The 24,973-nt window shown below is 34.7% G+C and overlaps 1 protein-coding gene across 4 annotated transcripts in view; it reads right to left on the minus strand.

Moving 5' to 3' along the window:
* The window catches only part of MBD5 (methyl-CpG binding domain protein 5), a 466,846-nt gene that overhangs the window by 419,421 nt on the left and 22,452 nt on the right, over positions 1 to 24,973 (minus strand). The window contains exons 1-2 of one of the 4 annotated variants that reach the window (XM_030801006.1): positions 14,193 to 14,234; positions 13,794 to 13,852 (exon numbers count right to left, since the gene is read on the minus strand). The exons of 1 other annotated variant lie outside the window; for it this stretch is intronic. The gene's annotated coding sequence lies outside the window, so the exon portion shown is untranslated. Of the gene's footprint in view, positions 1 to 13,793; positions 13,954 to 14,192; positions 14,235 to 24,973 lie in introns of those variants that run through there. 2 more of the 4 variants (XM_012502548.2, XM_030801007.1) reach the window with 2 other exon arrangements.

Here is a 24,973-nt window from a genome sequence, read left to right on the forward strand (position 1 = left end):
ACAACTCAATGGCCACAGCTGCCAGAATCAAGGGACATGTCCCCTTATAAGTCACCACATACAGAGAGGCCCAAAGATATGGCTTCCTGCCAGGTATTTGTAGTGCTACCAGTTCAGATGAAGTTTACCAATTAGGGGTTATTTCTACCATAAGCAGTGTTGTCTATTAACATAGTTGACATACTACCCTTATCAGATTACCAAGGAAACAGAGCTAGAGTTAAAAGAAAGTCAAATTCTCATGCTGAAGGAAAAGAGTTTGTTAAAACTTTTGCCCACACAGGGCAATATACTTTCTTATAGCACTGGTAAGAGTTGAGGTAAGAATGACCATTCAGTTACTATGAGATGTTAGAAGCCAGCTTAGGGGATAGGGAGGGTAGGGAGAGAATAGGAGGCTGGGCATAATGTAAGACAAGGGAAATGAATCGAAGAAAATTTTCTTGTAACTCTGAACAACATCTTATTCCTACTTGTTTTAATTCTAGGTAGCAGTTTAATAAAAATGGATCTAAATGTATTGTTTTTATTCTGTAAGCAAGTAGAGTGAGGTCCTAGACTATTTTATTTAAATAATTCATCTAGAATGAATCTATAAAATACAGATTTACCTGTTGAGCCTTAGAGGTATCAGAACTTAAGAAAATTTTATGTCTTGGCAAATAAAATGTTTATTAAAATCTTAAAGTTTTGTTTAGCTCGCTCTATGTCTAATGACAGTTTGTAAAGAAAATCAATTATGACAAAAATAATTATTATTGTCACTAACAATTGCTGAGTGGCTGTTAATTGGAGTTCAAAATGGTTCTTTGATGTAGATACATTTAAAGATCATAGACATTTCAATGTCTAATATAGTGTGTGGTTCAGAGTGGGTGCTTAATAGAACTGCTGAATTGATGAACATTCAGAGACTGTACTTTTGCATTCTGTTTTGCACAGCTATTACCTACATAACCAAAACTTTTATCAACATCAATTAGTGTTTCTTAGCATTAACCAGAATAGACATAGCTAACCTTAAATCTACACTCAGTTCAACAAATACTTACTGAATACCTCTATGTGCCATGCTCTGTGGTAGGTACTGGGAACATCACTTTTGCTTTCCAGGTGTTCTCTCAAAATTCTAATACAATGACAGAGAGTACAAAATTGGATGGGTGCATTGAAGAATGAGAAAAGAAGTCTTTCTGACAGGATGTCTAGGCCAAATCTTAAGTTAGAATGAGACAAACGCAGGTAAATGAAGTACATTCTGCATTGAAGAAAGAGCTTGAGCAAAGGTGTTGAGGTGAAAAAAACATGGTAGCTGGGCACAGTGGCTCTTGCTTGTAATCCCAGCACTTTGGGAGGCCGAGGCAGGTGGATTGCCTGAGCTCAGGAGTTCAAGACCAGGCTAGGCAACACGGTGAAAACCCATCTCTGTTAAAATACAAAAAATTAGCCAGGCATGGTGGCATGCGCCTATAATCCCAGCTATTCGGGAGGCTGAGACAGGAAAAACTGGGAGGTAGAGGTTGCAGTGAGCTGAGATTATGCCATTGCACTCCAGCCTGGGTGACACAGAGAGACTCTGTCTCAACAAAAAAAAAAAAAAAAAAAAGAAAAGAAAAAAAAATGGTATATGTGGGAGATCTAAATACAGTTTAGTATTGCTGAAGAAAACACTAAATACTATAGTGAGGAAGTAAGAAAAAATGAGGCTTCATCAGGAGATAAAAAATATTTACCTAGTAAAACAATGGTATACATTTATTATTGATTGATTGATTGACTGACTGAGACAGGGCCTTGCTTTGTCACCCAGGCTGGATTTGGAGTGTAGTGGTGTGATCTCAGCTCACTAGAACCTCTGCCTCCTGGGCTCAAGGGATCCCCCCACCTCAGCCTCCCAAGTAGCTGCGATGACAGGCGCACGACACCATGCTCAGCTCATTTTTTTAAAAAAAATTTTGGAGACATGAAGTCTCACTATAATATTGCCCAGGATTGTCTTGATCCTCCTGCCTTTGCCTCCTTAAGTGCTGGGATTACAGGTGGAAGCCACCGTGCCTGGCCCAACAATGGCATTTAAAATTAATGCTTATAAATCTACCCAGTGAAAATAATGCTAGAAATGTCCCTTGTCTCCTCCTCCACCCGAAACTTTAACAATAGCATAAGCTTAATTTTGGAACATACAAATTACAGATATGTCTTATTAACTACACATCAATTAAATGCTAAGTTCATCTTTTTAGCTTTGTTTTGTATATATTCCAGGCAATGAACATAAATAATCTTCCTACCTTTAAGAAAGTTCACATAAGTTTCAGAGTTTAGTGTTTTCTACTGAAAAGTCTGTAATTCACAGAATATCAAACTTCAGCAATTTATTTTATGATGTTCCTACTCCCTACTTTCCATGTCACCTATGGTTTACCTGATAGGCAGTCATTAACTTCAACACATTCAACTTTGAAGCAACTCATATGATCTTCCATTGAACTATGATATCCTATATTAATTTCCTTTTCTGAGTTTGATTTTTTTGACACATTTTGTTGAATGATGATTTCAAATGCTCATAATACTGCCTCTGAGCTGTTACTGTTAAACGAAATAGTCTGGTTTCCACCACATGACAGAGCATGCTCACAAGCTAGGAGAACACAGAAGCATCTCACAAACTCATGGGTTTGCTCTCCTAACTGAACCTATGGTTCACACAGGTCTACTGGTCCAGCCTCCTCCAATCTTAAAGCTGTTCTCACAAAATATTCCTCCCCCTCCTACCTTAACAACACTGGAAAATACCAGGCTATTTGAAGACAGGAGAGGCTCATCACAAAAACTGAAAAAAGATCTGCTAGGTCCCTCTTGATGCATGGTCCAGAGAAAACCAGAAATGGTTTGCCTTTCCCTCTTTCCTTGAGTACTATCCAAGCAGGTTGGGCTTACATATTTAAGACTGTGGATAAAGTCAGCAGCTCTCAAACCCCTAATCTTCCTTTTAGAAAGTGGTAATTCTAAATTTATTATCTCCGGATGCTGGCTGTGCAACTCCCTCTCTATCAGACTCCAAAGCAGGGAAGAATCTCCCCTGACTACTGGTATATGGGGCCTGAAAGAAGTAGGACACAAGCAGGAACCATAATTTTAGGAAGTGACTGTAATACATAATTTCAGCTCTCAGGTATGCTATCAGAAATACATTAATATAAAAGTAGTGGGCTACATATAAGAAAGAACGGTCAAGATTGTAATTATTCTGTTTTTCATACATCAATTACTAAAGAAATAAAAGAAGGAAAGAAGAAAGGTAAGGAAGAAAAAAGTAAGAAACAACGAAGGGGAAGAAAATGAGCCAATATAAAGCCTCCAATTATTTTTCAGGAAGTTATCTTAAAGTTATTGCTCCTTTAATTTGTTTGTCACTTGAGTAAGAGAAGATTGATTTCAGGTGTAAGGATTGATGGGCCCTAGGCAAAATAATTAATAGCTGGGAATAGGCAGGGTTGGGGCTGGGAGAATCGGTTTGCCTCAAAGAAAGGTATCTAGCAGCCAAATTAGAGTATCCAAGGGGTTATGAAGAATATAGCTTTGATCCAGGCTACTACCAGTTTCCAGATAATCTCATCTGGTAGAAGGCACACTATGGAAAGAATCTTTGTGTAGTGGCGGTACTTCAAGGCAGCTGGTGGGGGCCGGGCGCGGTGGCTCACGCTTGTGGTCCCAGCACTTTGGGAGGCCGAGGCGGGGGGATCACGAGGTCAGGAGATCGAGACCATCCTGGCTAACACGGAGAAACTTCGTTCTCTACTAAAAATACAAAAAAATTAGCCGGGCGTGGTGGCAGGCACCTGTGGTCTCAGCTACTAGGGAGGCTGAGGTGGGAGAATGGCATGAACCTGGGAGGCGGAGCTTGCAGTGAGCCGAGATCGCGCCACTGCACTCCAGCCTGGGCGACAGAACGAGACTCTGTCTCAAAAAAAGAAAAAGAAAAAGAAAAAAAAGACAGCTGGTGGAAATAGTATGTTTCCTTGAGATTCACCCTATATATGAAAGAGCAAGAGCATAAAGACTCCCTGCTTGGGTGTAAGAAGCTATAGTCCCACCAGAACCCAAGAAAAAAATGTTTGCTAGTATAGTATTAGACATATTATCAATCTTCAATCTGAGCAAACAGGGTGGCAATGGTAGGAGAAAACTACAGCTTGTTGGCACTTATGGACTCAATATAGGCACCTGATTACTGGACTAAAAAGACAGATTAATCCCCATCCAAGAATTGGATTATTAAATACCTTGGCTCAGGAACAGGTTGGGTAGAGTCCATAGGTCAAAGAGCTTAGATATTGGAAAATAAGAAAGGAGCAATATTACAACAGGTATATTAACAGGCTTTTCAGGACGTGTAAATTGTACAGTGGTGGGAAAGGCCACCAATAGAGAGGCCATTAAGATCTCCACTTAAAAAAATAAATAAATGAGCCCTTGTTCACATAGGCAGTGTCATCCAAAATATGCATAGCACAGGAGTCAGCAAACGAAGACCTGCTGCATGTTTTTGTATTTAAAAAAAAAAGTTTTCTTGGAAAATAGCAATGCTCATTCATTTATGTATTCTCAATGGCTGATTTTGCACTAAAAAAAGCAGAGTTGAGCCAGGTTTCTAAGGCCAAAATATTTACTATCTGGCCCTTTACAGAAAAAAGTGTGCTGACCCCTGCATTAGAGTAATACAATCTGGAAAGAACCCTAATGATCCCCAACTTCTATCCCTGCCATTTATTTTATTTCAATTTCTCGCATCAATCAAAATTTGGATGTTTTTCAAAAGCAAAATTTATACTAAAATGAAGACAATAAATGAGTTACGATCCTGAAATCTCAGGCAAGACAAATTCAAAACTAATAACTTAAATTGTGATGAAGCTGCATTGGTACTCAACCCACCCACAACTCCTAAAGGAAATTATAAAAGTAACACGTACCTCAACTTTATTGAAAAACATTTGTAGTTTTTCTTTATTAATTAGTACTCAAGAGGAGATATCATTATTAGCAATGTTTTTATTTGAATACTAAAACATAAAGTGGTTAAGTGAACTGTTTAACAAACTGGGTCATAGATCTCAAGGAATCTGCAAATATGTACTGAAAAATTTTGGCATTCTCCAAGATAATTTGTAATTATTTTTCATCTTGGTTGTACTTTATTGTGTTAATGAGGATGGTGGTTACAGCTATGTAAGAAATATAAGTAACTGCATTTATATTTGGTTAATACCACTATATACATTTAAGAAACTTTCTAGAAAAAGAGTGTGATTTTTCTTACTTTTAGAGTTGTAAATACAGCAGTAAAATCTGAGAAATCCATATAAGAGTATGTTGGCAAAGAAAAGAGAAATAACATCCAAAGAATCATACCACCATGGTTAATGAAACTCAGGAGTGATTTTATGATTCAAATACTATTAATTATTAAAACTTCCTAAACCAAAGTTCAAACAAGATATTTAATCACCTGTAACAGTAATCACACATATGCCAAAAAAAATTCAGAAAACATTGTTTACTTGAAGTTAAAACAAAATGACTTTAGCAAATTTTTTACATTACACTGAGCTTGTAGAATATAAACAGTTAAGTGCTTATCATGCTTAAGTTGTCAAATATAATACATAAAATTACATACATTATAAAAGCATGTTAAGCAACTTCATTTATACTATTATAATATTGTATATTATACTATTACAAACTTTATACATTTATTAATTTACATTTTGAATAAAGACCATAACTGTTTTGAAAGTAGAAACCTTGCAGTTTTTTACTTTTTACAAATTAAGATTCTAGGGATTACTGTCAAACTTTAGTATGTTGCAGTTTTCCTCTGACAGAAAAAAAAAGCTAAAATGATACATGTATATACATACATGTATGTATATCCATATTGTTACATCTATTCATCTTAAGATTAAGATGGCAACAGAAAGAGAATTAGTTGAGCAATTCTATAATAATTCTGCTTTCAATCTAATATGTAAACAAAATGGGAAAATATTTTCAGACATTATGACAATGCAATGTTACTATGCATACTATAAAATACATCCTTACATATTTATGAATAAAAAATTAAGCCCTCTATAAATGTAAAAAAAAGTACATGAATATATATTTTACTCAAACAAAAGGAAATAAAAATGGAAAAAAAAACCCATGGGAAATATTTAAAATCCTGAGGACCTGAAAAAATTAAAATTAAAGATTTTAAAGAGGAGAAAATCTAAAGCTTTCAATGATACAGTCTAGACATTCGATATACTGCCAGCTAGGATATATAAATCAACTTCACTTTTCTTAAAAATTATGTTTATGATATGAATCAATAGCTTTAAAAGTTTTCATAGACTGATTCAAGAATTTCATTTTCAAGAATTCTAGTCTTTGGAAATAGAGATGTTGACAAAGTATTACACACACAGACACACACACACAGACACACAGACACACACACACAGACACACAGACACACACACACACACACTCACTGCTGTAATATAATAATGAAATACTGTAAACAACCTATGGCCCAACATTAAGGGAATGGCTAATTATGATGTACACATATAAAGCAATATTACATTTGACAATTTTTAATAATATGAAAATATATTTATGATATGGTAGATTTCCCCTTTTCAATGAGTAAGAAAAACTAGATGCACAATATGATGTCAATTATGTAGGGGGGAAGAGTTGGCGGAAGGGTAGAGGAAAGACAAAGAAATGTGCCAAACTCTTCTAATTTTAAATACTTCCTAGATTTGCTAAAGTAAGCATGAAGTGGACTTAAAAAGAGAAACACTAAAAGAAAAAAAGAAATGACCATTGAGCGACTGATCATTTGAATGATATTACCAATTATTTATAATTACGATAATCTTATCTATCAGTGAGACTTAACATCACGAACAGGAAAGCAGGGTTATGATAAAGGGAAAGAACACTTTGTAAAGGAGTAACAATCAAAATAAAATCCTCTTTGATTATAAACTCAGAAAAATAAAAAATCAGTAATAATTATTAGTATTTGATTTTTAAATACCTTGACAAAATTAAACCGCAAAAACTATTTCAAAAAATGAGTCATTCTGGGATTGGGAAAACTTTTTACAATGGAGAAGAAAATGTATGAGAAAGAATATGAAGAATAAAACAAGGGATAAATAGCATCAGCACCAGAATTAGTCCTATCTAACTTTTTAACAATCTTACTGGAAACATATAAAGGCTCTTTGGTTAGCCAATGAACAGATAGTGAAATGGTCAGGCAATGAGATAAACAGCAGAAATATCTCTAATTCTGTTGATAAACAGCAGAAATATCTGTGTGAAGAATGGTAAAAATCGTAGACATGATTTGACTAAAGTAAAGGCATTTAGGGAGAAATGGCAAAAATATATTTATAGAACAAAATAATCATACCCTATCAATCACTATTAAAAAAAAGGAAACTTGAAAGTAATTGCTTTTTCCATTTTGCCTGTGAAGTCTTCTGTTTAATTGTGTAACAAAATTCTGGGCATTCTTAAGAATACTAAGAACAAGTAAATATCTTTTAAGTTTAAAAATGTCACTATATTTTGGAATATGTGAGAGAAGTCCATGCCTCAGTTAGGTCCTGAAATAATCAGTTTACAGTGTATACAACGTGAAAGCAGACAAATACAATTAACCTTCACTACTGTGGTAAGGAAACATGGTGAAAATTTATCAAGTGTCACAAGAATGAATGATCAAATTCGTTTGTTTTTTTTTTTACAAAACATATAATTAAAAGATATATAAAGTATGCCTCTCCAGTGAGACTTTTCTTTTCTTTTTTTTTTTTTCTTTGAGACAGGGTCTCACTCTGTCATCCAGGCTGGAGTGCAATGGGTGTGTTCAAAGCTCATTGCAGCCTTGACCTCACAGGCTCAAGCAATCCTCCCACCATGGCCTCCCAAATATCTGGGACTATAGGCCTGCACCACCATGCCTGGCTTTTTTTTGCACTTTTTGTAGAGACAGGGTTTCACTATGTTGCCGACGGTGCTCGCGAAGTATACTCAAGCCATCCACCTGCTTCGGCCTCCTAAAATGCGGGGATTACAGGCATAAGCCACCGTGCCTGCCTCCAGTGAGATATTTTTAAGGCACGGCTCCACGCATTTGAAGCTTCCAAACACCCAAAAGAATCTCACCAGTCATCAATAACCAAGATCCTCCCTGATCCTGTGCTAGAGAAATCCTTAAAGGAATTAGAAGAATCTCCTTTGACATTTCTTTTTTTTTTTTTTTTTTTTTTTGAGACGGAGTCTCGCTCTGTCACCCAGGCTGGAGTGCAGTGGCGCAATCTCGGCTCCCTGCAAGCTCCACCTCCTGGGTTCACACCATTCTCCTGCCTCAGCCTCCCAAGTAGCTGGGACTACAGGCGCCCGCCACCACGCCCGCCTAATTTTTTGTAATTTTAGTAGAGACGGGGTTTCACCGTGTTAGCCAGGATGGTCTAGATCTCCTGACCTCGTGATCCGCCCGCCTCGGCCTCCCAAAGTGCTGGGATTACAGGCATGAGTCACCGTGCCCGGCCTCCTTTGACATTTCTTAATTGAAAAGTAATTTTTAAATGTATTTACATTCAGTTTATTAAATAACATTTTAATTATGCTACTATATTTACATAGCTAACTTAACAGTAAATTTCCGCTAAACTAAGGCATTAAGGTAAAATTGTTTTACTGTGTACAAACTTAACAGTAACGGTAACTGCAATAGGACAGGAAAGTTCTTTACGGGTTACCAGTACTAAATTACCAAGTGTGTATATTTATTGTATATGTAGAAACTAAGTAGAAAACTTTTTTTTTAATTGTCAGAAGCGGCTTTCACACATTTGAAAATATTTTCATATTAAAAAAGGCCTTGCCAACTCTTCAGTTAAATATTTATAAATGATGTTAGACTACATGCAAACTACAGAAATAGATACATGACTTTTTATACAAGCAAATAATATCACAATAAACAATTTATACAAAGTACTTGCCAGTGTTCTTCATCTAGAAGTCTTTGTTCTGTTGTTGCCTCTAAAATATCAGCAACATCACAAAGGTACACACGCAAGTAAGTAGTTATTGTAAAAAAACTATATGCAAGCTTTTCATTGATTTACTCACTTATCCATCAAATACACTTCATAAAACACTTTCATTGTGTTCCAATGATAATTTACAAGCTCAGATGGCCAAAAGAAGTTCTGACCAATCTCATATAAGGCCACTATGTTCTTCTGGAATGCCATGTTTAATACGCAAAAAAAATGCATTCTGGCAGGAAGTGTTTAAATTAGTAATTCAAGCATGCTTTTTGCTTAACAGACATTTTTTAAGCAAATCTTTTAAAGTCAGACAGAATTAAATAATAAAATCTATTTGAGGAAACTTCAAGCACTTTTTCTGTCCTACATAGTAGTTAGCGATAATGGAAAAATATGTTAGGAGATAGAATCAAACTTTATAACACTTTGCTCAATTATTTTTAATGAAGTCATTAAAGAGAAATGACAGTGGAGAATATTAAGTAGTAAACAACTAAGAGCCTCAGAAAACCTCTTTTTTAAAGAAAGCATTTGCAATGCAAATAAATAAAAGCAATCTGGAAAGCCAAAAAAAAATTCACCTATTAGGGCATGTTAAGCCACCCATGGTCTAAACTTCCTTCTTAATAAAATCCCAAATACTGAAAAAAACCAACAGAAAAAAAAATTAAGTATAAAGCGATGAGATAGGTTTGAATTCTGGCTCTTCCCACTTACCAGCTAAGGAATATTGAACAATCAATTTAACATTTCAGTACTGGATTCATTATCTGGAAAAGATGGACATTACTTAATTTGTAGGGTTTCTGTGAGTATCCAAGTAATAGTACCAGGGGAAAGTATTCATTGAAAGTTTAAATGCCACAGAAATGTAATACGTATTATAAGAAGAAAGTAAGGGCAAGGGGAAATACAAAGAAAACAATGCAGACCCCAAATGAAGTAAAGGGTAGGGAGGTGAGAAATTCTGAAAAATGGCACTATAAAATCAGTATTCATTGTGAAGTTTAAAGTATTGAAATGTACAGGGTAAAAAACATCATTCTTGATGTAATGTCTTCTGGAATAAACTATGAAGATTGTAATGTCTTCTTGATGTAATGTCTTCTGGAATAAACATTGAAGATTTTAATATCTGTTCTTTAACATCAATAAACTTGAACCAGATTTACACTAGTGCTTATTGCATGACCCAGAAAACAAAAGCAAACAAATTACAAAGCAGCAATAAAACAACAACAACTCAGTAAGTTTTTAGAATCTAACTTTATTTTTTTTAACTAGGAAAAGAATTTTGTGGACATTCTCTTCATGCAGCTGCTAAACTTTAAGATCTCAGATTCAAGGGAAGAAACCTAAGTAATGAGAGTACTGCAAATTCATTTGGTTAAATTACAAACCCTAAAGCATATTGTTGTGGGGTTTTCTAGCACATTGAATTTAAAATTGGAAAAAATTTATCCTAGTATTGCAGTATGGGTTTCTAAGAATTATAATCTTTCTACTAATTAAGTAACAAGGTCTTCATACAGTCCACATTCCATGACCACAATGCCATTAAATGTACATAGAAATCAATAACAAAAAAAGATATCCTCACAGGCTTGGGGCAAAAACACTTCTAAAAAACTCAGGAGTCACTGAAAAAAAAATCACAATAGAAATTAGAAGACGCTTATAAAAAAATAACAAAAACCTTACATAACAAAGCCTGTGAAATATAGCTAAAGCAGTACTTAAAGGATAATTAATGGCCGTAAGTACTTAAAGTTTGAAAAGATAAAAGGCTGAAAATTAATGAGAAAGTATATAAATTTAAAAGTTAAAAGTCAGCAGAATACATAATGAATAAAGCAAAATTAAAATGTAGAAGGCAGAAAAGACAGTTACAAAAATAAATGAAATAGTAAATAGCACACAATAGAAAATATCAGTGATATAAAAAACTGGTTCCTTTTCAAAAAGATTAATAAAATTGCTAATCTTATCACAGGGTTATTCAAGAACAAGAGAAGCATAAATAAAAATATTAAATATTTAAAATGAAACAACAAATAATGCATACATTAAACAGATAAGAGAATATTAAGAACTTCATGCCAATGAATGTGAAAACACAGATGACTTAGATGAATTCACAGAAAAATACAATGTATTATCTAAAGAATAAACTGAGACTCTAAACAATCTTTTGACAACTAAAAAAAAAATTATATCAAAAGTTAAAAATGCTCTCACACACACAAAAAGCAACCTTAATAGGTTATAGATGAATTTCACTATGCATTCAAGAAACACAATTCTAATCTTAAAACTTCCAGAGAATAGAAAAAAGGTATGAACTCAACTCATTTTTTAAAAAGGGCAATTACAGCCCAATCTCACTTCCTAAACAGAAATGCAAAATGCCAAAACTAAACATTTTTAAACTAATCCAGAAAGTATAAAAAAGATAACATGACAAAGTCTGTTTTGGTTAAGTTTAGGAAATCATATAAATATAATTCACTACATTAACAGATTAAAAAAGAAAAAACTATACAGTCATCATCTCAATAAACACATTTAATAAGTCTCAATATTTGTGCGTGATATAAACTTTTATACAAAAATTAGAACTTTCTAAATATAATAAAAGGCATCCACAAGAAAAAAAGAGTAATAATTAAAGGTAACACCTGGAATGCATTCTTTTTATGACTGGCAACATTACAAGAAAATGCTCATTATCAGCACTGTAGATTCTAGCCCACAAAAAGCCAAAAGAAGAAATAAAAGGCATAAGCTTTGGAAAAGAACAAACAAAAGCATTATTATTTGCTGAGAACGATCATCTCTTTTAAAAATACCCAAGAATCCACAAATACGTTATCAGATTTAAAAAGAATGTTTAGTAAGCTTTCTAAACAAATATATAAAAAAAAGGTACAAAAGACAACTGCATTTCTTTATATAAGCAAGAGGTAGAAAATGAATTTTAAAGTACCAAGAGTACACATAAGAAAGTTACAGGGAATATTTCAAAACTTTGAGAGACATTAAAGTAGAGTAAAATATAAGGAGAGGTATTCCATGGTCTTGGACATAAAATTAAATTATAATTATTAGATCAATTCCAATCAAAATCCCCACAAGATTTCTTATAGAACATGCCAAACTGATTATAAAATTTCTGACAGAGAACTATATGACATGTCTTACATTATCAACTACCAAGACTTATCTAAACTTACAGCAATTAAGGGAAGATTTAGAACTACTTCACCAATGCAACACAATAGTGAGTTCAGAAGCTGACCCATACACATATGGAAATACAATTATAAGACAAACTAGACACTGAAAATCAATGGTAAAGAAAAACCTATTCAATAAACAGCCAGGTGCGGTGGCACACGACTGTAATCCCAGCACTTTGGGAGGCCGAGGCGGGGGGGTCATGAGGTCTGGAGATCGAGACCATCCTGGATAACACAGTGAAACCCCACCTCTACTAAAAATACAAAAAATTAGCCGAGCGTGGTGGCACGTGCATGTAGTCCCAGCTACTCAGAAGGCTGAGGCAGGAGAATCTCTTGAACCCGGGAGGCGGAGGTTGCAGGGAGCAGAGATCGCACCACTGCACTCCTGCACTCCAGCCTGGACGACAGAGCGAGACTCTGTCTCAAAAAAAAAAAAAAAAAGAAAAAAAGAAAAACCTATTCAATAAGTAATGAAGGGATTGTTAATCAAAGAAGGCAAAAATAATTAGATCCCTATCCCAAACCCTGAATGGAAATTTAATCAAGGTGCAGATGGGTATAAAGACCTAAATGTGAAAGATAAAGCTTTAAAACTTAAACAGACAAAAAAGAATGCTAGGAGACTTTCTTAAACACAACACATGCACACACACAAAAAAAATAAGACAATTTCTACTAAGTTAAAATTAACTATTTCTATTTATCAAAGACAACACAAATCACAAATTTGGAGAAGATATTTGCAACACACTTAAGAAGCAGATCAGTATCAGAACATAAAAAGAATCCCTAAGAATCTAAAGTAGAATCATGAATGCATCATATACATATAAATTTATCTCATTAGCAATTAGGGAAATGTAAATTAAAATTATAAGATGCCATTTCACATCCATCACATGGCAAAATTTAAATCTAAAATGAGGGATACAAAAGCCAGGGACAGAGAAACAGCAAAACAATGGAAACTCTCATACTCTGATGGTGGGAATATAATATTGACACGATAATTTTGGAAAACATAGTGAATTTATCCTATAAAGTTGAACATAAGCATACACTGTGATCTTGCAATTCCACCTAAACATACCCAAGGGTAGTGTTTCTCAAAGTATCCATTGTGAGCAAACTCTTGTTTTTCTTTCTTTCTAATCTTTTGCTAATTAATACTTATGTAAAATACAATGAAAATGAATTACTAAATTCCAAAATACTAAATTTCTAAAATGACTGCAAAAGTGATCATGTACTTGGATGTTGCAGCAACGTGAAGTTGCCATAAGCTTTCCTAAAAAGTCTCAATATTTGTACTTATTTTGTTGCAGACCAGTGACAGCTTACGGATCACCACTGTGATTCATGGGACACACTTTAGAAAGTATTGTGCTAGAGCAGTGTTATCCAAAGAACTTACTGTGATAAAAGAAATGTTCTATATCTGCGTTGTCCTCTATGTCCACTGTCATATGTGGGCTGTTAAGCACAAATAAAAGAGATGAATAACTAACTTTTAAAATTTCACTTAAATCAAATAAAATTTAAATGTAAGTCATGATGTATGGCTAGTGGCTACTGTTGTAGTAGTGTAGCCTCAGAGTAATTCTTGAACATATGCACCAAGAGAATTTATACATAATCAAAGAAGTTCATTGGATCACGCTGGGCACAGTGGCTTATGTCTGTAATCCCAGCACTTTGGGAGGCCATGGCAGGAGGATCGCCTTGAGCTTAGGAGTTTGAGACCAGCCTGGGCAACATATGGAGGCCTTGTCTCTACAAAAACTAAAAATAAGCCAGGTGTAGTGGCGCCCACCTGTATAGTCCCAGCTACTCAGCAGGCTGAGGTGGGAGAATCACTTGAGCCCAGGAGATCGAGGCTGCAGTGAGCTGTGATTGTGCCACTGCACTCTGGCCAGGATGAGAAAGCAAAACCCTGTCACAGAAAAAAAAAAAAAAAAGAAAGAAAGATAAAAAGATACAAAGAAAAAAAGAAAGAGAAAAGAAAAAAACTTCATTGGATCAGTATTCCTAACGGCAAACAAATAAACTTGAAATAACTCAAATACCCATCACTAGTAGGATGGATAAATAAATCATAATACATTTAAATAGAATGCTTCAAATCAATGAACATGAGCAAACTATAGCTACACACACCAATACCAACATATGTATGAATCTCAAATAATATAATACTGGGTGATATAAGCCAGAGGATGCATACAGTGTAAGTCCCTTTGTATAAATTTTATAACCAGGCCAAACTAAATATACTGTTAAAGATAAATAGACTACATAACTATTTTTTAAAAAGCAAGAGATGATTAAACCCAAAATTCACATTAATAGTTACCTCTGGGAGGAGTCAAGCAGATAGGACAAGAGAGCAACACAGAATAATAAAATGTTTATATTCTCATTATTACGGTATTATAGGTTCATAGATATTTATTTTATTATTAAGCTTCAACATTTACCATGTTGTATATTTTATTTTGTATTAAATGTTAGGCAATAAAAATTTTTAAATGTAAATGCTAAGGTATTTTATAAAAACAGTGATACTGAGACACAGTTGTTATGAAAGAAAAGTGCATCATATAATGAAAAACGGGTCAATTCAATAAGAAGATATAACAGTTATCAACATATGTGCACCTAACAATACAGCCCCAAAATACATAAAGCAAAAACTCAAAGAATTGCAGGAGAAATAGACAGTTCAACAATAACAGTTGGCATCTTCAACACTACACTTTTGATAATGAACATACAAATCTAAATAGAAGATGAGCAAGGAAATAGAAGGCTTGAACAATCCTAGAAACTAACAGACATCTATAGGAGACTCCACCCCAAGTAGCAGAATAGACATTGTCTCTTTTTTTTTTTTTTTTTTTTTTGAGATGAACTCTTGGTCTGTCGCCCAGGTTGGAGTGCAGTAATGCGATATTGGCTCACTGCAACCTCTGCCTCCTGGACTCGAGTGACAGAATACACATTCTTCTAAAGTAAATACACAGCATTTTCCAGGATAAGTCACATGTTTATGGTATAGAAAACAAACACCAATATATTTTTTAAAGTTTGAAACCAAACAAAGTGGGTTTATCAGACTATATGGAATGAAATGATAATTTAATAGAAGAAAATTTGGAAAATTCATGAATATGTGGAAATTCAACAACATACTCCTAAATAATCAATAGGTCAAAGAACAAATCAGAAGGAAAGTTAGATATACTTTGAGATAAATTAAGACAAAAACATAACATATGAAAACTTACAGTATGCAGAAAAAGCGGTGCTAAGCGGGAAATTTATAGCTGTAAATGCCCACAATAAAAAAGATCTCTGCTGGGCATGGTGTCTCAGGCCTGTAACACCAGCACTTTGGGAGGCCAAGGCAGGTGGATCACCTGAGATCGAGAGTTCGAGACCAGCCTGACCAACATGGAGAAACCCCATCTCTACTGAAAATACAAAATTAGCTGGGTGTGGTGGCACATGCCTGTAATCCAAGTGACTCAGGAGGCTGAGGCAGGGGAATTGCTTGAACCTGGGAGGCAGAGGTTGCAGTAAGCCAAGATTGCGCCATTGCACTCCAGCCTGGGCTACAAGAGTGAGACTCCATCTCAAAAAAAAAAAAAAAACCTCAATAACAGTCTTATACCATAAGAAAATAAACATTACAACAGAGATAACAAAACTGAGGCTAGAACAAAAGAGAAAAATAAACCCACAAAAGCAAAAGTTTGTTCTTTAAAATAATCAACAAAATTTACAAACCTTTAGCTAGACTACCCAAGAAAAAAAAGAGAGAAGGGTAAAATTAGGAATGATAATGAGAATGTCACTACTGACCTTATAGAAATAAAAAGCCCAGGACTACTAGATGGCTTCACTGGCGAATTCTACCATTCAAGGAAAATTAATGTCAATCCTTATCAAGCTCTTTAAAAAAACAGAAGAGGAAAGAATACTCCTTAACTCACACTGTAAGACCAGCATATCTTGACACAAAAGCCAAAGAAATCCCAAGAAAACTATAGATCAATAGCTCTTATAAATATAAATTCAAGAATACTCAACAAAACACTATAATCTAGAAGAATTATTATATCATAATTAAATGATTATATTAAACCATATGATCATCTCAACAAATGCAGAAAAAGCATATGACAAAATACAACATCTTTTCACGACAACACACACACACACACACACACACACACTCAACAAACAGAACAGAAGGAAATTTCCTCAGCCTGACAGAACATCTGTGAAAACCTCAAAACTAACATAATGGTAAGACAGTAAAAGCTTTCCCCTAAGTAATCAGGAACAAGAAAAGGATGTCTGCTCACACCTCTTCTATTCAATATGGTACTAAGCATTCCAGCCAGGGAAACTGGGCAAAAAAAAAAAAAAAAAAAGAAAAACAAAAATGAAAAGACATCCAGATTAGAAGTAAAACTATTTCTATTTGCAGATGACATAATCTTATGTATAAAAAAACCTGGAAGAATCCACTAAAATATTTTAGAGCTAAAAAGGTCTGCAAAGATGCAGAATACAAAATTAATATGCAAAAAGTAGTTGTATTTCTAAAAACTAGCAATGAACAAACCAAAAATGAAATTAAGAAAACAATTCTGTTTACGATAGCATTAAATGGAATAAAAGACTTAATAAATTTAGCCAAGAAGTGTAAGACTTGTCCACTGAAAACTACAAAACACTGTTTAAAAAATTAAAGGAAATGTACAGAAATGAAAAGACATACTGTTCATGGATTGGAAGAGTTACTACTGTTAAGATGGCAATAATTCCCAAACTGATCCACAGACTCAATACAATCTCCTACTAAAATTTCAACAGTCTATTTTTCATTTTCAGAAAGGGACAAGCTGATTTTAAAATTCGTATGAAAATATAAGGAACCCTGAATAGCTAAAACAATCTTAGAAAAATCAAGAAACAAAAAAAACTATAGTTAGGAAACATAATTCTTGATTTCAAAACTTACTACACAAATCTACAGTAATCAAAACAGTGTAGTATTGATATAAGGAGAGATGTACAGACCAACAGGATATTACTGAAAGCCTGAAATACACCCATCTTTGATTAATAGATTTTTGACAGGAGTGCTAAGGCAATTCAATGGGGGGGATGTAGTCTCTTCAAGATATAATGTAAATTTTCATAACCTTGGATTAGGCAATAATCTATTAAATTAACACCAAAAGTTAAAGTAACAAAAGAAAAAAATAAATGAGACAACATTTTTGTGGATCAAATGACATTATAGAGAGTGAAAAGACAGCACACAGAATGGGAGAAAAAATTGCAATCCTATATGATAAGGGTCTAGTATCCAAAATGTTTAAAGAACTCTTACAATTCAATAATAAAAAGATAATGAAAAGGCAAGCACCAAAAAAGTGGAAAAGGATTTGAATAAACATTTCTCTAAAATGGAAAAGGATTTGAATAAATATTTCTCTAAAGAAGGTATGCAAATGGCTAATAAGCACATGAAAATATTTGGAACATCATTAGCCATCAGTAAAAGCAAATCAAAACCAAATGAGATAAAATTTCAACCTCACTTGATGGCTGTAACAAAAAAGACACAAGTGTTGGTAAGGAAGTTGAGAAACTGGAATCCTCGTATGCTAATGAAAATGGTGCAGCTACTTTGAAAAACAGTTTGGTAGTTCCTTGGATGTTAAACATAGAGTCACCATGAGACCCAGCAATTACATTCCTAGGAATGTGTTAAAATATATGTTAACACAAAAACTTGTACACAAATGTTCACAGCAGCATTATCCATAACCAAAAAGTGAAAGCAACCCAGATGTCCATCATCAAATACTGATGAATGGATAAACAAAATGTGGTACATCCCCATATGAAAAATTACTTAGCCATAAAGGAGATTGAAGTACTGATGCACACTAGCATATGAATGAAACCTTATTCTAAGTGAAAGCAGCCAGACACAAAAGGCCACATATTATGTAAATCCATTTATATGAAATGTCCAGAATAAGCCAATCTATATAGTTAGAAAGTAGACTAGAAGTTGCCAGATGATATGGGAAGGACGGAGGTACTTGGAAGTTACTGCTAACAGGTATAGGGTTTCTTTTCAGGGAGATAGAAATATTCTGGAATTAGATTTGGTGATGGCTCCACAAAAATGTGAATATGCTGAAAACCAAGGAATTGCATGCTCTAAAATGATTTAAATTGTGAATTTCATGCTACGTGGATTTTGCCTCAATAAAAAATGAAATCCACCCCTCTCCCCCACAGAAAGCAAGTACTACAGTACTAGGTATACAGTAATTACTCAACAAATTTCAGTTATTTTTCCTCTTTGCTTTCTTGTTCAAAAGATATTGCCATAGTCCTAACTAGCTAGAAATACAGCTGGAGTGCAAAACCACAGCATAACAATTATTCTATGGCTAGCTCCCACTGACAGATTTCCATAAATTTCCAGTGCTATCCAAATTCCTCCTTTGGTTCAAAGCAAAGTGAAGAATGGATGCACAAAATCCACTTGCCACAAGATTTCTAGCTTCTAAAGAGCTAAGGTGATGTCCAATTTCTGGGTACAATTACTGGGCAGCTGAGAACCAGTGAATACACAGGTTGATGCCACTGTCTAGTCAAGCCACAGTCCAGTCAATCCATCACATGTTACCAGAAACTCCCAGCAACCACAGGAAAATGCTTCTTTTTTACCATTTCCCACAATGTGGTCAATATGACTCTTGCTGGCACCACTTCTCTGACACTTAACATCACTAATGAAATTCTATTTCTTTGCTCCTCTTGCCTCACCCTTTGAGCACTGCAGTACTTTCTGGGACTACACAAGAATTCATGTCAGAAGAGTGGACTAGACTATTCCAATATCCCAGGATGAGACAGGGCAATTTTTCACAGAGAGGCTTATCTCATACCCACCCTAGGAAATTTATTCACTTCTGTTTTCTCAAGGGAGCAAAGTAGTAACTTCAGGCCTTCTGGGGGACTTTTCAACCACAGAGTTCCCCCTGAGTACATTCAGTCCCCTGTTTTCTACTCCATTCTTTTGTCTTTTAGTGGTTTTCTTATCATTTGTCTTTTACTAAACAAGTCATGTTACCTTGACCCTCCTTTTGAATATGTTCTTCCTCATTCCTGGAAAGCCTTACTCTTCTCTACTCTCCAACTCCAAAACAGCAAACTGCTCTTCATTCTTCATGTCAGTCCTTCCTGAAGAAGACTTTCCTAATGTCCAAAAATAGATTTCCCTCAGTTCTTATTTTCTCACAAAACTCTCTGCTAAAGCATTTGCCAGGTTGTATTATTATTGTTGATTTTCAACATAGGTTATGTGCATATCCTCACTAAACTATAAATTCTTCAAAGGCAGATTTTGTGTTTTACTCATCTTTGTAATTCCAGCACCTAATAAGTAGTAAGCATTTAAAAAATCATTTCTTAAATAAATGGGTGGGAAACCAAAAAAGGCCTATCGGGAGCCTTAATATAGATTAACATTTCTTGAGTCCTACTGAGACGGACCAGGCATTGTGTCAACAACTTTGTATGCATTATCTCTCTGAATCTTCCAAAAAACCATGAGGAGGAGGTAGTTAGTAACCTTTTTTTGAACAGGTAAAATGATGCTTTACAGAGACTGAATATTTCAGGATCTGAACTTAAATTAATCATCACCAAAGTTTATGCTCCTATCCACATTAGACTTCAAAGGGAAAGAACAATGAATAAATTAATATAAGAGGATTGTTTCAAGACAGCATATTTAAGTTGGGAATTACCTATACTATCTTACTAGAGGCTTCTTTATGAGGCTTTCTAAAATAAACAACCCTATGTATGAGATCTCACAAACAATGGGTTCTCTAGTTTTACTGCTTTTGTAACTCATGTCTTTGCACATGCTGTTCCCTTAGTCAAGGAAGCCCTTACCATCTTATGCAATTGTAGAATTCCAACTCATAACTTAAAATTTAGCTAAGGTATCACTTTGGACTTAGGGCCATTCTGCCAAAGGAGGTATTCTCATTATAAGCGGTTGCTTGCTGTTCTTTACAATTACTTCATTAAATGAATACTCTAGATGACCTTATACATTTATTTACATGTCTTTCTCCCCTAGTCACTCTAAATTTCTTCAAAGGCAGAGTTCCTTTCTTATTCATCTTTGTACCCCTAGTGCCTGTGTGGCACAAACACAAACATTCATCAAGGCACTTGGTAAAAATATTGGTTAACAATTTCTACATCTTCCAATTTGGCCTTCTGGTATATTCAGGTATTATCTGCTTAATTCTGGCCAAGCAGGATGTAAAAAACATCTAAAATTGCCATTGCCCATGATCCTTTTTAAAACTTCCTCTGTCTCCACACAAAATGTACTCCATTTCTTTTGGTTGCAGAGCCTTTACTTCAATTCAGGTTTGTATGACGCTTTGTAAAGGTCATGGTCGTAGTTACGGCTTGAGCTAGATTTGAAGATGCAAAAGAAAACAAAGCAAGAACTTGATAATCTTGGTGATTGACACTAAAAGTAAAAAGACAACCATCTTACATGATCATAAAAGTTAAATGAGTGCATCATTAACTAAGAAGGGGAAAATTGAGGATGGCCAGGATGATTTGATAAGAAGTGACACCTGATTTGGGATTTGCAGTAACTATGTTGGGGGAGATGGTGGATAAGGCAAGAGGCACTGTACAAAAGACAGCATGTGAACAAAGCCAAGGAGACCTGAAGGAGCAAAACATAATCTTGAAGAGGAAGTGGGTTGGTTAGCTGCAATGAAAGACATCATAAGGGGAAAAGTAATGGGAGATGAAGCTGGAGGTCTAAGTTGACATAAGATATAAAGATGAAGGGCTTATATGTCAGACTGAAAATAGGATTTTATATAAACCAAGAAAAAGGAACAATCCACAAGGTTTTTAATCAGGGTAGTGACATAACCAGGTTTATGTTTGGTAACAACTCAGCAAAAGACAGAATATGGCCCAGAGTACAGAAAAGTCAGAGGCAGATTAATTAGCTAAGGAGACTACTTACTACCATACTCTAGTCAAGGAATGAACTAAAGTAGCAGCAATATGCGTAACACAAAGATAGAACTGCGCGGACTTACGAATTAGGAAGGAAAACAATTCTATACGATTTGGTGATAGGCTGACTATGAAGGTAAAGAAGGGGTGGAAGGGGACTATATTTCTAACTTGGGGAATTGGGGTAGACAGGGACGGCACCATCCAAGAAAGTAAATATAAGCAAAAGAGGTTTGTGGGAGATATTAATGAGTAATTACATAAATACTGAGTTTGAAAGATCTCAGTGACTTACTGCTAACCACTCAGTCTACAACTTAATCATATGCTGAATTATTTTGATGTGTTTAAGTAGATTTCTCAACCAATCACAAAATCTTTGAAAACCTTGTATTTTATTTCTTTCATAACATCACTAGTATATAAAAAGCCTTCATTAAGGTTGGGTGCAGCGGCTCATGCCTGTAATCCCAGCACTTTGGGAGGCCAAGGTGGGCGGATCACAAGGTCAAGAGATCGAGACCGTCCTGGCCAACATGGTGAAACCCCGTCTCTACTAAAAATACAAAAATTAGCTGGGTGTGATGGCACATGCCTGTAGTCCCAGCTACTTGAGGGGCTGAGGCAGGAGGATCGCTTGAACCTGGGAGGCGGAGGTTGTGGTGAGCCGGGATTGCACCACTGCACTCCAGCCTGGCGACACAGCGAGACTCTGTCTCAGGAAAAAAAAAAAAAAAAAAAACACCTTCATTAAGACAATACTAACAACAAACCGTTGGTGAACTGTTTGACTTGTGTGAACCATGATTGTATACATAAATTAGGAAACAATTTTATTATCCATTCTAGGATTAAGAGGGGAAATTTTCAAAATTTCTAGATTGCTATATACAAATTCTAACATAATAGCATAAAGACGATGGAGAAAGAAGAGAAATGACATTTCCTCTTTACATTTACTAGTAGGTAACAGTCTATCTGCCTTTTATCTTGGAGCAATTAGTCTCCAGTACACTTGAGAAAGTGACCTAATCCAAGTTTTTTATTTACCAGTTATAAGCACTATGGGGTCAGATATTAGTTCTGCCACATTCTGTATAACCTCGAGCAAGTTACTAAACTGAACCTTTAATTTAAATCTATAGAAAGGCATAAAAAGACCTACCTCACAGATAAGGATTAAATGCCATACATACAAGCGTCTATATCTATGTCTGGCATATGATAAGCAACCAAATTAATACCTTTCTTTCCTTCATGTGTTCTTCATAAGAGAGGAGACAAATCTATGTATATTTATAGGTTTCTAATATGAACACTTTAGAAGTTATATTTTAAAGTAATGTTCAAATTCAGCAAAGCATACTGGTTAATAAGTACTGAAATTAAATCTCATTTAAAATTTACTAGTCGTATAACCTTGCTTGAGTTCACCAAAATATGCTTTCTCATCTGTAAAATGGGAATAAAAATTGTACTGAATTGGAAGGTGACTGTGTGGATATAAATGACATAATGCATGCACAGTATGTATTTACTATGTACCAGTTAGTATGCTTATCAAAAGTAAGCTGCTATTATAACCATTATACTTCATTTTGTCAAATAGGAAAATAAAATACACCTCTTATTACAGAGACATAATGATGTATTTGTGTGCATGTGTGCATGTGTGTGCCATTGAGGAATACATGAGGACAAAGTCAAAGGGAACCAAGAAATTGAATTCAACAGTCACCAAACAATATACCATAAAAAGCAGTATCATATTATAGTAAAACATAATTTTTTACTGAGGAAAATAAGAAGCAGCAGGAAAATCACCAATTAAATTTTAATCTTTGTAGAGTAACTACTGAAACTATTATTTTTACATAAATTTGATGACCACAGGAGACATGAAAAATTTTTGTAACGTATTTCATGTAGTTTCCCAGAAATAAGGACTTTAGGAATAACAGATTTTACATAATATTTACTGAACTAATTTTAATTTGCTTTTAAGAAAGAAAGACACAGATAAACATTAATAGGTACTTTTATTATACAAATGAATAATAATAACAATAGCATATATTTTTCCCACACAGAAAAGGTATTTCTAACTTACCCATTAATCATCTTATATTTATTTATTTCCTCTTAGCAACAAGTATCCTTCACTGAGTCATCTACATTATTTTACCTGGTCTGTCGTGACTCCCAACAACACATTTGATGAGAAAGTTTACTAAAATACATGGCATAATCCTTGTCTAGGAAACTTTTTCTTCTGTGTTTAAAAAAGTCATAGGAATACTAGACTTATAACCTGGTTCTAAGTGTCATGGTATAAAAATGTTTCTGCTTAATACTAAATAGTTCAGCCCCATGGGCATACTCACTCATTAATCCAGATCCAATAATTGGAAATGAGATAATGGCATGTCCCTACTAGACTAAAGTTCAATTCTAAATTTATCTGTGAAGTAAACCAGCAAAAATAAATTAAGACCATAACAAGATTTGCAAGGAAATGTTTGGTCAAATTTTGCATATTATTTCCAAGCAGTTTTTAAATTATCTTAAAAGCATTGATTTACATAACACCACTTAATATATGCATTACAAATAAGCTTTATTCAGATATAGAGATGACTCTTCTTGGAGACAGTTCATATCACTACGTACATCTGAAGTTAAACTGCATATATTTTTAATTTAATTCTGTAAGTCATGCTTCCCCAAAATTTACACTGGATCCGACCTCAATTATTCTGAGTTAGCAGTATTTTCAAGTAGCTATAATTGAAAATCCCAGTCTGACATATTAAACACTTAAATAACTGCAGATACATTTTTAGAGCAAATAAATATGTTTTACAAAAGACTGGAAATAAGTTAAATTTACTTATTTTGCAAATCATATGTACTGACAGACCCAGGATCTAAAATATGTATTTCTAATGACTTATTTCCTTCAATTAAAATGATCAACCCAGCACAAATATCTTTCTTTTGTAGATGGGTAAGAAATTGGTAGGCAACATATGGTGAGTCAAGTATCACTGAACAGGGAATAAGAAAACCTGCTTCTAGGCCAAAGGCAGAACTGGTGTAACCCATAAAGCTCTAGAGCAGTGATTCTCAAACTTTAGTGATGAAAAGAGAACCATCAGAGAATCCTTGTTAAAATCTAGATTCCTGAGCCTAAGTAACTAGAAAGTCTATTTATTTATTTATTTATTTATTTGAGATGGAGTCTCACTCTGTCGCCCAGACTGGAGTGCAGTGGCACGATCTTGGCTCACTGCAACCTCTACCTCCTGGGTTCAGGTGATTCTCCTGCCTCAGCCTCAGGAGTAGCCGGGATTACAGGTGCCTGTTACCATGCCTGGCTATTTTTTTTTTTTTTTTCTTTTCTGTACTTTTAGTAGAGAGAGGGTTTCACTGTGTTAGCCAGGATGTTCTCAATCTCCTGACCTCGTGATCCACCTGCCTTGGCCT

The sequence above is a fragment of the Nomascus leucogenys genome, chromosome 20 (assembly GCF_006542625.1).
Source record: "Nomascus leucogenys isolate Asia chromosome 20, Asia_NLE_v1, whole genome shotgun sequence".
In the NCBI taxonomy this organism is placed as follows: Eukaryota; Metazoa; Chordata; class Mammalia; order Primates; family Hylobatidae; genus Nomascus; species Nomascus leucogenys.